Source organism: Pongo abelii, chromosome 23 (assembly GCF_028885655.2).
Source record: "Pongo abelii isolate AG06213 chromosome 23, NHGRI_mPonAbe1-v2.0_pri, whole genome shotgun sequence".
Lineage (NCBI taxonomy): Eukaryota > Metazoa > Chordata > Mammalia > Primates > Hominidae > Pongo > Pongo abelii.
The window spans coordinates 28,231,944-28,247,182 of record NC_085929.1 but is presented as its reverse complement, the minus strand read 5'-3'; the positions used below and the strand labels follow the sequence as shown (position 1 = coordinate 28,247,182).

General features: G+C 44.5%; 1 long non-coding RNA gene across 1 annotated transcript; it reads left to right on the top strand.

Moving 5' to 3' along the window:
- Positions 1–163: 163 nt before the first annotated feature.
- Positions 164–12,917, top strand: LOC129052714 (uncharacterized). The gene is made up of 3 exons (XR_008517846.2): positions 164–339; positions 5,457–5,558; positions 12,022–12,917. It is a non-coding gene; the product is annotated as an uncharacterized LOC129052714 (long non-coding RNA).
- The last annotated feature ends 2,322 nt before the right edge of the window (positions 12,918–15,239 follow it).

Genomic DNA, 15,239 nt, shown 5'->3' with positions numbered 1-15,239 from the left:
GCGTGCACGGAGTTCCAAGCCGGCCGCCCGGGCTCCCGCCTCCACACTGACCCTCTTGCCGGAGACGACAACGCCTGCTCCGAGGAGCGCCGCGCAGCGTCCAGGGACCGATTACAACGCGCAGCGACGCCCCCAGCGTGCGCGCGGCCGCCGTGTACGTCCCCGCGCATGCTCCCGACACGCTCCGCGCACACCTCTCATCTAGGCCGCGCCTGCGCTGTTTGCCGTGTGGCCGCTTCCTCGCAGGCGCTCCAGGTCCCTGCTGGCGCGGCAGCGCCGCGCGGTGGGTGATGGGAGAGCGCGACCATTCCCACGCCGCGCCAAGTGCCACGGGATCAGGTGGGGCCGCGTGTACAGGCGCGGGACGGTCGGGCCAAAGCTGCCCCTCATGATCCCCAGCGGGCGGTGCCCGGCGGCCCCTCAGATTCGGGAAATTTGCACCCGGCTGTGGCGTAGACCGAGGGGCCGTTGCTGCTTCAGCCCGCCGTTACTGCCCTGGCGTCAGCCAGACACTAGGGTGCTGCTGGGCGTCCAGAGGGCTGCTGCGGGGCCGGGCTAACCCTGGGGGGCTGCAGGTGTCGGGGTGGATGTGGGCATAGCGGGGCTGCTGGGCCCCGTGAGCGCCCTGGAACGGCGTGCCCGCGGAGTGCTTCTCATCACTCATTGCCAGTGCCGGGAACCTCGTTAGGGCCCGATTCGACGTAGCTGCAAGCTGGGCGCCAGAGGCGGGGGGCAGGCAGTCCGAGAGGACCCTCTACCCGCATACCTGGGGGCTGCAGGCAGGGCCTCTGGGCCTCCTTGTTGTGGGTATAAGTGTGTGCTTCCCGACTCAGGCCGAGGCTGGACCCGGAGAGGACAGCGAGGGCAGGCTACCAAGCCCTCCCCACAGGGCCGCGCCCAGCCCAAGCCTGCCGAGTCAGCACTCAGATCCGGGGACAAGATAGGTGACGATGAAGTGGTGCTCTTCTCGCTTGCACGAGCCGTCCCACGCCACTTCTCCTCGGCTTCACGGTGCCTAGAGAAGAGGTGGGAGAGGGTGCGGGCGCCCCAGCTCAGGATCTGATGCCTGTGGGCCAAGGACCTGGATGCAAGCCAGCAGTCCTTGGGGCCACGGGCAGGCAGCCGGATTCACCGGAAAGTGACGCTTCTCAAGGGGAACACACACGTAACACACCAGCTCCCTTTCTGCCCTGGTCCAGTGACTCCTTTCATGAAAGCTCTCTGAAATGTTATCTGCATTTACACCCAAACTCACTCACTTTGATCCCTGAAACGCGAATCAAAGATCACATTGTACCTTCCCTGGGTCTGTGGGGCTTTCAGCAGCCTGGGCCAAAAATAATAAAAGTGGCACCGAGCCAGGAAACGCCTCCTTGAAGTGGGAATGAAACTTGGATTTTTTTCGGTTGTATCTTTCCTAATTGACCTGATAATTTAAACTTCCTCCCTCAAGGGAAAGGTGGGGGTTCCCACAAATTCAGCTTACCTCAGCCTCAAGGCAGCTCAATCTACAGCTCAGCGCCCATCAGCAGAGTGGGCAGTGGGCCTCTGCAAGAAATGAATCCAACTGAGCCAGAAAAGGCCTTTTTTGGTCCACATTTTTTTTTCTTTCAGGCCCTCTCCTGTGTATAACAGTCATGCACCGCATAACAACGTTTTGGTCAACAAAGGACCACATACGTAACTGGTCATCCAGTAAGCTATAGTTACTTTATTATTGAAGAAAGAAAATCTTTAGGCCGGGTGCTGTGGAGGCTCATGCCTGTAATCCCAGCATTTTCGGAGCCCAAGGCGGGCAGCTCATTTGAGGTCAGGAGTTTGAGACCAGCCTGGCAGACATGGTGAAACCCTGTCTCTACCAAAAATACAAAAAATTAGCCGGGTGTGGTGGTGTGCGCCTGTAATCCCAGCTACTTGGGAGGCTGAGGCAGGAGAATCGCTTGAACCCAGGAGGCGGAGGTTGCAGTGAGCTGAGATTGTGCTACTGCACTCCAGCCTGGGCAATAGAGTGAGACTCTGTCTCAAAAAAAAGGAAAATGTTTAATATAAATGTGGTGCAGCCTAAGTGTACAGTGTTTATAAAGTCTAAAGTAGTGTACAATAATGTCTTAGGCCTTCACATTCACTCACCACTCACACCCACAGCAACTTCCAGTCCTGCACCTGTGTTCATGGCAAGTGCCCTAACCAGTTCCATTTTTTATTTTTTGCACTGTACTTTTACTGTACCTTTGCTATGATTAGGTGCACTAATACCGCTGTGTCACAATTGCCTACATTGTTCAGTAGAGTCACTGTGCAAGTTTGTAGCCCAGGAGCAATAGGCCTTTACCATACAGCCTAGGTGTGTAGTAGGCTCTACCATCTTAGTTTGTATAAGTTACTCTATGAGGATCCCTCCATGACAAAATCACCTAATGACACATTTCTCAGAATGTAACCCCATAGTTAAGTGACATATGACTTTTTTTATTGTGGTAAAATATAGTAACATTTACCATTTTAGCCATTTTTAGGTATACAGTTCAGGAGCATTAAGTACATTCATACTGTTGTATATCCAGTGATCACTATTTCTAGAACTTTTTCATCACTCCAGAACATTAACTCCTCTTCCCCTCCCACTCCCAACCCCTGGTAACCATCATTCTGTATTCTGTCTCTGTGAATTTAATTATTCTGGGTGCCTCATATAAGTGGAATCATACAGTATTTATCATTTTGTGACTGGATTATTTCACTCAACATGTTTTCAAGGTTCATCCACATCATAGCATGTGTCAGAACTTCCTTCCTTTTTAAGGCTGTATAATATTCCGTCGTACACATTGACCACATTTTGTTTATTCATTTGTTGATTGACACTTGGGTTGTTTTCACCTTTTGGCTATTGTGAATAATGCTGCTATGAACATTAGCGTACAAGTATATGTTTGAGTCCCTGCTTTCAGTACATAAGAGTGAAATTGCTGAATGATACGCTAATATTTTGTTTGACTTTTTGAGAGATTGCCAAACTTTTCCATAGCAAATGAACCATTTTACATTCCCACCAACAGTGCACAGGAGTTCCAACTTCTCCACATCCTCACCAACACTTGGTTACCTTCTCTTTTGTTTTTTTCCAATAGCCATCCTAACAGTATGAAGTAGTGTCCCACTGTGATTTTAATTTGCATTTCTTTAATGACTAGTGAGATTGAGCATTTTTCCTGTTATTGGCCATTTGTATATCTTCACTGGAGAAATGGCTATTCAAGTCCTATGCCCATTTTCCAATGGATTTTTGTTTTTATTGTGAGTTGTAAGATTTTTCTAGATATTCTGGATATTAATCCCTTGTCAGATATATCATTTGCAAGTATTTCTCCATAGGCTGCCTTTTCACTCTGTTGATAGTGTCTTTTGATACACAGAAGTTTTTCCTTTTCATTAAAATGTCATTAACTTAATTTCACTAAATTAATTTCATTAATTTCGAAGTCTAATTTGTCTATATGTTGGTGGTAGTGGTGGTGTTATATCTAAATCATTGCCAAATCCAATGCTATGAAGTTTTGCCCTATGTTTTCTTCTAAGTTTTATAGGTTTAGGTCTTTACATTTAGGACTTTGACCCATTTTGAGTTCATTTTTACATACGGTGTTAGGTAGGGATCCAGCTTCATTCTTTTGCATATGAATATCCAGATGTCCCAGCATGATTTGTTGAAGACTATCCTTTCCCTATCTTAGTACCCTTGTTGAAAATCATTTGACCATATATGCAAGGGTTTATTTCCAGGCACTCTAGTCTGTTCCATTGGTCTGTATGTCTGTCTTTCTATTTTCAGGAAAGTACAGTGTTCAAACTACACAGTCTTGATTACTGTGGCTTTGCTGTAAATTTTGAAATCAGGAAGTGAGAAGCCTCTAAGTTTGTTCTTTTTCAAGATGGTTTTGGCTATTAGGAGTTCCTAGAGATTCCATATGAATTTTAGGATGGGTTTTATCTTTCTATTTTTTTTTATTTTTTATTTTATTTATTTATTTTTTTGAGATGGAGTCTCGGTCTGTCGCCCAGGTTGGAGTGCAGTGGCGCAATCTCGGCTCACTGCAACCTCTGCCTCCCGGGTTCACGCCATTCTCCTGCCTCAGCCTCCTGAGTAGCTGGGAATACAGGCACCCTCCACCACGCCCGGCTAATTTTTTTTATTTTTAGTAGAGACGGGGTTTCACCGTGTTAGCCAGGATGGTCTTGATCTCTTGACCTCGTGATCCGCCCGTCTCGGCCTCCCAAAGTGCTGGGATTACAGGCGTGAGCCACTGTGCCCAGCCTTTTTTTTTTTTTTTTTTTTTTTTTTTTAAACTAGACACAGGGTCTCCCCTGTCACCCAGACTAGAGTTTAGTAGCCTGATCATAGCTCACTGCTGCCTCAAATTCTTGGGCTCAAGTGATCCTCCTGCCTCAACCTCTAAAGTACCTATGACTACAGACATGTGCTACCACACCTGGCTTGTTGTTGTTGTTGTTGTTAAAGCTAGGGTCTTGTTAATTTGCCCAGGCTGGTCTTGAACTCCTAGGCTTGGCAAAAATATTGGGATTACAAGCATGAACCACTGAACCTGGCCTGTGATAGGTTTTTATATTTCTAAAAAAACACTGTTGGGATTTTAATAGGATTGCATTGCCTCTGATGACCACTTTGGGTAGTACTGACATGTTAACAATATTCAACTTTCCAATACAGGATGTCTTTCCATTTAATTGTGTCTTTAAATGGATATAATTGAACACAGGATGTGTTTCCATTTAATTATGTCTTCTTTAATTTCTTTCAACAATATTTTGTAGTTTTCTGTGTACAAGTCTTTCACCTCCTTGGTTAATTCCTACGTATTTTATTCTTTTTGATGCTATTTAAATGAAACTGCTAATTTCCTTCTTGAAGTGTTCACTGCTAGTACTATACAGAAATGCAAGTGATTTCTGTGTGTTCATTTTGTATTTGACAACTTTGCTGAATTTGTTAATTATTCTGTGTTTTTATAGAATCGCTATAAGATCATGTCATTGGTGAAAAAAGATAATTTTACTCCCTATCCAATGTGGATGCCTTTTATTTTCTTGTCTAATTGCTCTGGCTAGGACTTTCAGTTCTATCTTGAATAGAAGTGGCAAAAAGCAGGTATCTTTGCCCTGTTGCCGATCTTTGGGGAAAAGCTTTCAGTCGTTCACCATTGAGTGTGATGTTGGCTGTGGGTTTTTCATGTATGGGCTTTATCATATTGAGGAAGTGTCTTTCTGTTCCTCATTTATTTAGTATTTTTATCATGAAAAGGTGTTGAATTTTGTCAAATGCTTTTTCTGTATCAATTGAGATGATCATGTGTTTTTCCCCTTCTTTCTAATAATGTGGTGTATTACATTGCTTTCAATGTATACATTTTTTCTTTTTTCTTTTTTTATTGAGATAGGGTCTCGCTCCATCACCCAGCCTGGACACAGCTCGCTGCATCCTCAATTCCTGGGCTCAAGTGATCCTACCCCCTCGGCCTCGCGAGCAGCTGGGACAACAGGTGTGTGCCACCACGTTGGCACTTTTTTCTTTTTCTGTAGAGACAGGGTCTCCCTATGTTGCCCAGGCTGGTCCCAAACCCCTGGGCTCAAGCAATCCTCCCACCTTGGCCTCCCAAAGTACTGGGATTATAGGTGTGAGCCACCACACCCGGCTTCAATGTATATATTGTTACATGATTTAGGCCATGTGTGGTGGCTTATGCATGTAATCCCAGCACTTTGGGAGGCTAGGGTGGGAGGATTGCTTGAACCCAGGAATTCGAGACTAGACCGGACAACATAGCGAGAGCCCATCTCTAAAACAAATTTAAAAATTAGCTGGGCATGGTGTTGTGCACCTGTGGCCCCAGCTACTCAGTACGCTGAGGCAGAAGGATTGCTTGAGTCCAGGAGGTTTAGGGCTTCAGTGAGCTATGCTTGTGCCATTGCACTCCAGCCTGTGCAAGAGTGAGACCCTGTCTCAAATTAAAAAAAAAAAAAAAATGTGGAACTGAATCCTTTCGTATCCATCAGAGGCCCCAGTGTCATTCCCAGAAAGGAGTATCCTTCCTGCCCTGCTGGTGGGGCTGCACCCTACTTGACTCCTTTGGATACTTCAGACACCCTTCCATCTTAGCCAGGGCAGGGAGGTGGCTGGGCACCCAAGCCTGGTGTCCCTGGGGCTGTTTGTGCTTCATCCCTTAGAAACCAGTGTTCTCTTTGTGGGTTTCCTTCCATTCTTTAGTTTTATTTTAATTAAAAAACAATTTTTTTAAAGGCAGAGTCTTTGTTGCCCAGGCTGAGTACAGTGGCACGATCATAGCTCACTGCAGCCCCAAACTCCAGGGCTCAAGTGATTCTCCTGCCTCAGCCTCCTGAGTAGTGGGGACCACAGGTGTGCACCACCATGCCTGGCTAATTTTTTAAATTTTTGTAGAGGTGGAACTCACTCTATTCTTTTTTTTTTTTTTAATTGAGGTAAGACTTAAGTCTCAGGTATGAACAACAAAATTGAGGTACGATTTACTACAATGGAAGGCATGGATCTTTTATATTTTTAAAAAATGTTATCAGGCAGCATCCCAAACCAGAATAGCTTTGGAGAGATTCCCAGAATGCACAGATCTTAACAGCAGGGTTTCATGACTTTTGTATGTGCAGACCACTGCCACATACGAGCAAGCTATGGAACACTCCATTCCCTGAAAGCACCCACAGGCCCGTTCCTCACAGGCACCATTCTGATTTCTACTCCGTTGCCTTATTTTGCTCACTCTGGAACTTCTCACAAATGGAATGCTACAGTATAGACTCTTGAGTCTGGCCTTTTCCAGTCAATACAGCATTTGCAAGTTTCATCAATGTTGCGGTCACATGTATCTCATCTTTTTGTTTTTGTTTTTCTTAAGCACAGTGTGATAGTAAATCTCATTTGTTCTGAGTGCTGTGTAGCATCTCATTGCATGACTACAGTTTGTCTGTCCATTCTCTCTGTCTAATTTTTTGTAGAGATGGGGTCTTGTTTGTTGCCAAGGCCAGTCTCGAACTCCTGGTCTCAAGTGATTTGTGCGCCTCGGGCTCCCAAAGTGCTGGGACTACAAGTGTGATCCACTGTGCCAGGCCCCTGTTCTCTTATTGATGGACATTCTTGTGATTTCTGGTTTGGAACTATTATGAATAAAGCTGCTCTGAGCATTCTTGAACAAGTTCTTTTTGTTCACCTAAGGTTCCATTACTTCTGGGTAAATATCTAGGAGTGGACTTGCTGGATCATAGGGTAGGTGCATATATTTAACTTTATTTATTTATTTATTTATTTATTTATTTATTTATTTATTTATTTTATTTTATTTTGAGACAGAGTCTGTAGCCTAAGCTGAAGTGCAGTGGTGCAATCTCAGCCCACTGCAACCTCTGCCTTCTGGGTTCAAGCAATTCTCCTGCCCCAGCCTCTTGAGTAGCTGGGATTACAGGTGTCTGCCACCATGGCCGACTACTTTTTGTATTTTTAGTAGAGCTGGGGGTTTCACCATGTTGGCCAGGCTGGTCTCGAACTCCTGACCTCAGGTGATCCACCCACCTTGGCCTCCCTAAGTGCTGGGATTACAGGCATGAGCCACCGCGCCCAGCCAATATATTTAACTCAACTTTATAAGAAACTGCCCACCAGGCGCAGTGGCTCATGCCTGTAATCCCAGCACTTTGGGAGGCCAAGCCCGGGCAGATCACGAGGTCAAGAGATCGAGACCATCCCAGTGAACATGGTGAAACCCTGTCTCTATTAAAAAATATAAAAATTAGCTGGGCATGGTGGCATGCACCTGTAGTCCCAGCTACTCGGGAGGCTGAGGCAGGAGAATCGCTTGAACCCGGGAGGTGGAGGTTGCAGTGAGCCGAGATCGCACCACTGCACTCCAACCTGGGCGAGAGAGTGAAACTCCATCTCAAAAAAAAAAAAAGAAGAAGAAGAAACTGCGAAGAGCGTTTCACAGTAGCTGAAACTCTCATCTTTCCTGCAGCATTGTATGTGCATTCCAGTTGTCAGTTGTTCCACATCCTCACCACACTTGCTATTGTCAATCTTTTAAATTTTAATCATTCTGGCAGGAATGGAGTGGTATCTCATTGTAGTTTTGATTTGCTTTGCCCTGGTAACTAATGATGTCCATGATTTTATGTGATTGTTTTTCACCTTCTATTAATTTGCAAGAGCTTTGGGGGGTGTTTTGTTTTGTTTTGTTTGTTGTGTCTCGCAGTGTCTCCCAGGCTGGAGTGCAGGGGCGCCATCTCGGGTCACTGCAACCTCCGCCTCCCAGGTTCAGGCGATTCTCCTGCCTCAGTCTCCTGAGTAGCTTGGATTACAAGTGTGCGCCACCACACCCAGCTAATTTTTTAGTAAAGACGGGGTTTCACCATGTTGGCCAGGTTGCTCTTGAACTCCTGACTTCACCACCCATCTCAGCCTCCCCAAAGTGCTGGGATTACAGGTGTGGGCCACCGTGCCCGGCCAAGAGTTTTTGCATATATTCTGAATAAAAGTCTTTGTCAGATATAAATATTGCAAACACTCTTCCCTAATCTGTCACTTGCCTACTCACTTTCTTGATGTGCCCTTTTGAAGAGCAAAACTTTTACACTTGGATGCCAGTGCTTTTTGTGCCCTAAGAAGCTTTGCTACCTGAACGTTATGAAGGTTTTCTTCTGTTTAGTTTTGGAAGTTCTATTATTTTCACTTCTACATGCAGGTCTGTGGTGTATTTTGCATTGATTTTCATGTGTGATGTGAGTCAAAGTTTGTTTTCTCCTCATGGACATCCCATTGTTTTAGCACCATTTGTTAAAAGGACTGTCCTCTTCTCCATTGAATCACCTTGGCACTCTTGTTAAAATCCAGGTACTACATTTGTGCGGATCTATCTTCCGGACCCCTACTGTGTTCCATTGATCTTTGTCCTCAGGCCCAAAGCATACCGTATTCATTATTGTAGCTGGCCAGGCACAATGCTCACGACTGTAATCTTTGGGAGGCCAAGGTGGGAGAGTCACTTAAGGCCAGGAATTTGAGACTGTCCTGGGCAACATAGCAAGACTCTGTCTCTATAAACAAAATGATAGCTTTATAGTAACACTTGAAATCAGATAGTGTAAGTCCTCCAACTCTGTTTTCCTTTTTCAAAATTGTTTTGGCCATTCTAGTTCTTCTGCACATCCATGTAAACTTTGTAATCAACTTGTGAGTTTCTATTAAAATAATCAGCCTGACAATTGCTCATGGGATTTTGATTAAGATTTTGTTGAATCTATAAATTTGGGGACATACAACATTTTAACAATATCTCATCTTTCAATCCTTGAACAGATTACATCTCTTCATTGATTTAGGTCTTCATTAATTTATTTTCTTTTTTCTCTTTTTTTTTTTTGAGACAGGGTCTCACTCTATTGCCCAGGCCGGAGTGCAGTAGCACAGTCTCGGCTCACTGCAACCTCCACATCACAGGCTCAAACGATCCTCCTGCCTCAGCCTCCCAAGTAGCTGGGACTACAGGCATGTGCCACCATGCCTGGCTAATTTTTATATTTTTAATAGAGATGGGGCCTTACCATGTTGTTCAGGCTGGTCTTGAACTCCTGGACTCAAGTGATCTGCTTGCCTCAGCCTCCCAGAGTGCTGGGATTACAGGCACGAGCCACCGTGCCCGACGTTAGGTCTTTCATTAATTTCTTTCAGGAATGTTTATAGTTTGCAGTGCATAGGTTTGGGCATATTTTATTAAATTTATCCCTGCACATTTTATGTTTTTTGATGCTACTGTAAATGGTACTTTTAACCACCACATGTCCTCACTCATATGTGGAAGGTAAAAAAAATGATCTCACATTAGTCAAAAGTAGAACAGAGGCTATTAGAGCTGGGGGGAGGGAGAGAGAGAGATGTGTTGAAGGATACAAAATTCCAGCTAGATGGGAGGAATACGTTCTAGTGTTCTACACCACTGTAGGATGACTGCAGTTAACAAAAATGTATAGTTTCAAATAGCTAGGAGGAGGACAGCAAATGTTCCCTAATGCAAAGAAATGATAAGCGCTAGAGATGATGGATAAGCTAGTTGACCCGGATCTGATCACCACACATTGTATGTATTGAAACACCACTAGGTACCCCATGGGTATGTGTCATTATTTGTCCATTTAAATTGTTTTAAATTTCACTTTCTGGTTGTTCATAGCTAGTATATAAAAACAGATTTGACATTTCCCTTGAGCTCCTGCTAAATTCACGTATTAGGTCTAGTAGTTGTTTTATAGTCCTTAGGAGTTTCCATGTCCATGATCGTGTCATCTACAATTAAAAACAATTGTGCTTCTTTCTTTCATATATATATGTTCATTTGTATATGACATTTGCATATTGATTTACTATAATGTACATATGATGTGTACACATATGCATACATATCTATACAGGATTTTTTTGCCTATGTCAGTGGCCAGGTCCATCAGTGGTGTGAGTGGGCGTCCTTGATGTGTTCCTGATCTTAAGAAAGCGTTTGGTCTTTCACAATTAAGTACAGCGTAAGCTGTAGATGTTTCTCCTAAATGCCTTTTTATCAGGTTGAGTGAGTTTCCTTTTCATTTTAGTTCCTAGAGAGTTTTATTTTTTCATAAATGGGTGTTGAATTCGGTCAAATGCTTTCTCTGTTGATATGATCACGGTATTTTTCTTTGTCATTCTGTTAATGTGATAAATTATGTTGATTAAATGTTGGCTGTGAAATCGTCTTGCATTCCTGGGATAAATTCCATGTGGTCATAATGAATGCTTTGTACGTGTCGCTAAGTACAATTTGTTCACGTTTTGTTAAGGACCTTTGCGTCTGTATTCTTGAGGGATGATGCTGGCCTCATAAAATGAGTTTGGAGGTGTTTCTCCCTTCTCTATTTTCCTAAATAATTGGTGTAATATTAGCATTATCTCTTCCTTAAATGTTTGATCAAATTAACCAATGAAACCATCTGGGCCTGGAGTTTTCTTTATGGGATAGAATTTAATTATTTTAATAGATATAGAGCTATTCATATTTTCTGCTGCTTCTTGTGTAAATTAAGGAATCTGTCTAGTTCATCTAAATTTTCAAATTTAGTGAACTAAATTTGTTCATATTGATTTATTCTCCTTTTAATGCCTGTAGTCTCTGTAGCAGTATTTCCTCTTTCATCTTTGATATAGGTAATTTTATGGCTTTTTATTTTCAAATAACCAACATTATACCTTACTGGTTTTCTCCATTATTTGTTTCCTATTTTATTGATTTCCACTTTTATATTTATTTCCATCCTTCCATTTACTTTGGTTTTAATTTGAACTTCTTTTTCTGTTTTTTGTTTGTTTGTTTGTTTGTTTGGAGACAGAGTCTCACTCTGTCGCCCAGGCTGAAGTGCAGTGGCGCATTCTCAGCTCACTGCAACCTCTGCCTCCGGGGTTCATGCCATTCTCCTGCCTCAGCCTCCCAAGTAGCTGGGACTACAGGCGCCCGCCACCACGCCCAGCTAATTTTTTTTGTATTTTTAGTAGAGATGGGGTTTCACCATGTTAGCCAGGATGGTCTCAATCTCCTGACCTTGTGATCTGCCCGCCTCGGCCTACCAAAGTCCTGGGATTACAGGCATGAGCCACTGCGCCCGGCCCTTTTTCTGGTTCTTAAGGAGGTTGCTTAGGGCATAGATTGTAAACCTTTCTTCTTTTTTAACATAAGTATTTAAAGCTGTAAATTTACCTCCAACCACTGCCTTAGCTACGTTCTGGAAATATTGCTGTGTTATTTTTTTCATTGTCATTTAATTCAAAATATTTTCCAATTTCTCTTATGAGTTCGTCTTTGATTCTTAAGTTATTTAGAATGTGTTGTATAATTTCCTGGTTGGGGGGATTGCCAAGCTATCTTTTTATGATTGATGTTTATTATTGTTGTTATGTCCTAGTGTATGGTCTACTTGGTGAAAGTTCCATGTGCAACTGAAAAGAATATGAAGTGTGAAACATATGTGAAGAATGATGGTGGGACTCTGGTATAATCATCTTGGAAAAAGTATTTGTCATTCTTGTGTTAAATATATACCTACCTATGACCTAGCCATTTCACTCGTAGATGTTCATCCAAGAGAACTGAAAATGTATGTCTACACAGAAAGTTTTACATTAACATTCACTGTAGCTTCATTCGTAATAGCCAAAAACAACCCACCAGTAGGTGAGTGGATAAACAAAATTGGCGTATCTATACAATGGACCACCACTTACCAAAAAAAACAAAAAAGAAAAAAAAACAGCTCCTGATACTGGCTTTTTAGATGTACCTCTTTGTATTTTAGTGGATGCTCTGGGAGTTTACATTGTACATCTTTATTATAACCTACTTACTGTACATCTTTATTATAACCTACTACCTACACCTTATATTGTACTACTTCTCATTAAGTGTAAGAACCTTGCATCTGTATAATTAATTCCATTGGCAACCATGTTTTTGCTATTGCTGTCATATGTTTTTCATTAATATAAACCCAAATATACATTGTTATAATTCTTAAGTAATCAGTATTGTTTAAAGAAAATAAGAGAAGGAAAAATACAGCATTTTTCTTTACCTGTATATTCCCACTTCCTATACCCTTCATTTCTGTCTGTCCATCTAAGTTTTCATCTGGGAAAATTTCCCTTCTGCCTGCGGAACTTTTTACTGCAGTTTTTGTAGTGCAGGTCTGCTGGTAAGGAGTGATCTTGGCTGACTTTATCTGAAAATGCCTTTATGTCTGTTTAGGGTTTGAAAAGTATGTTCACTGCACATAGATCTTGGAGTTGCTTTTTTTTTTTTTTTTTTTTTTTAAGACAGGGTTTCACCATGTTGGCCAGGCTGGTCTCAAACTCCTGACCTCAAGCAATCCGCCCGCCTCGGCCTCCCAGAGGGCTGGGATTACAGGTGTGAGCCACTGTGCCCGGCCCGGAGTTGGCTTTTTCTTCTTTCTGCCCATACACTTTTTTCTGATGGGAAGTCGCCAGGCGTGTGCAACATGTCCCGGCTGCTTTCAAGGTTTTCTCTTAATCTTGGGGTGTCCAAGAGTTTGACTGTGATAGGCCTGGCTGTGTTTCTTTATTCTTATATTGCTTGGAGTTTGCTGTGATTCTTTGATGTTTGTCAGCAAATTCATGAAACTTTAGGTCATTATTTCTTCAGTTTTTTTTCCTGCCTCATTCTCTCTCCTCCTGAGACATCAGGATGTGAGTTGTTTTAACATTGTCGCTCAGGTCCCTAAGGCTGTTTTTTCATTGTTCTTTTTAATCTTGTTACTCTCTATTCTTTTGATTGGAGATCTTTTTAAAAATCTCTCTTCAAGTTCATTGACCCTTACTTCTGCCATCTCCAATCTCTTCTTAAGAATAAAGTCCATCCAGTTAAATTTCCAGTTTTCACTTGTTATTTTACCTTTACTTTTTGTCCTAGAATTTTCCTTTCTTTTTTCTTTGAGATGGGGTCTCACTGTGTTGCCCAGGCTGGAGGTCATGCATGCAGTGGTGTGATCATAGCTCACTGCAGCCTCGAACTCCTGGGTTCAAGTGTTCCTCCCACCTCAGCCTCCTGAGTAGCTTTCAAGAGTGAGCCACCGCGCCCTGTCAACCATGGACACTTAAAAACAGAAAACATAAAGCCTTCATGCCATGCTTTACAGCCATGCTTTGAGCACCTACTATGTGGCAGGTACTATGCTGGGGACAAAAATGTGAAGAAGGGAGGCCCCTGCAGGGCGAGAGAGAAAGACAGGCTTTAGAGTAACCAAGAAACAGAGTTCTGTGGGAGCCCTGAGCGGCCTCATCTTGCCAGCTGACAGGGAGGACTCCTGGAGGGGAGCCTGTGTGCTGAATCTTAACCAATGAGGGGGCGTTAGCCAGGGCAGAAAGAGGAAGGCACAGCTTTGGGCTGAGGGAACAGCATGGGCAAACGCACAGAGGCCAGACAAGGCGGGTGCAGAAGAAAGTCCCAGGCAGGAGTAAAGGCAGTGTCCCCACCCACTGGGGGCCCCCACCGTGGCGGCTGTCTGGTCCTCACGGCGGCCCTCCGCGGGTGGGGTGGGATCAGAGCTTGTCTGAGCTGGTGAAGGCGGGACTCATCCCTGCTATGTCTGGGCCTCCTGGTGCAGTCTTCCGCCCTGACATGCCTGGGCACCTGGGAGCTGACAGGTACAGCACCTTTCCAGAGAGGTAAGGCACTGGATGGGAGACTCTGATCTGTAAAGAACTGGCTGATGGGAAGCGCCTGCTGCATTGATACGGCATCTCCGCCCCACCGAGGCTTTGAAAATCAAATACTCCCCAAGCTATGGAAACCCAACCACAGGCGGACTGTTAGGACTTTATTATTATAATCACTCGGCCCAATTCCAGCCACCTCGGGCAGAACAATGAGCCATTGAAGCCTTGCGGAGGTCTCGCCTCTCCCATGGGCAGGGACCCGGTGCTGAGGCCTTGGCAGGGAGGGTGGTGGCAGGCCCGTGCGCTACTGCATAGCCCGGGGGCCCGTGGGGGGTCTGGGCTTCGGTCTCCTCACTCATCGAGCAGGAGGCCTGAAGAGAACACATCCGGATGGTGCTGCACTCTCCTGACATTCTGTCCCACATTATGACCCTGGTAGGTCAGGAGCTAACTCTGCTTCAGGGAGACCATGATGCAGAAGATACCGGCGCCCTTCGCAGTCCTCAGCATGCATGGCCTCGCCTATATAATCATAAAAAGGGAGCCTGTGGGGTGTTCCCGCCCCGAGCTGGGGTGCCTAGTGTAGGGGTGGCCCTGGGAGTCCCAGCTGGGTCAGAGGCCAGCGGCCAGGGTAGAGGGCTGGGCACAGTTGGCTGCGCTCCCAGCTGCTGAGTTACAAGGCCACACCACCTCCTGCCTGTCGCTCCACTTTATTCTCAAGCATTTGGTGTTATTTGATCATCAGTTATAAGCCAAAAAGATTCCAGTTTTAATTAGGGGAAAAAAAGTTCCATTCTGTGGAACTGCAAGGCCCCATGATTGTCCCACGAAACCCTAGAGGCCAGGACCTCGCCAGGCTTGAGCCAGGTCTGCCCCGCCCTTCGCTCCTGCTTCACCGGCACCGCTGGCTTTGCATCTCCATGTCCTGAACACACTTGGGTTTGTTGGGCCT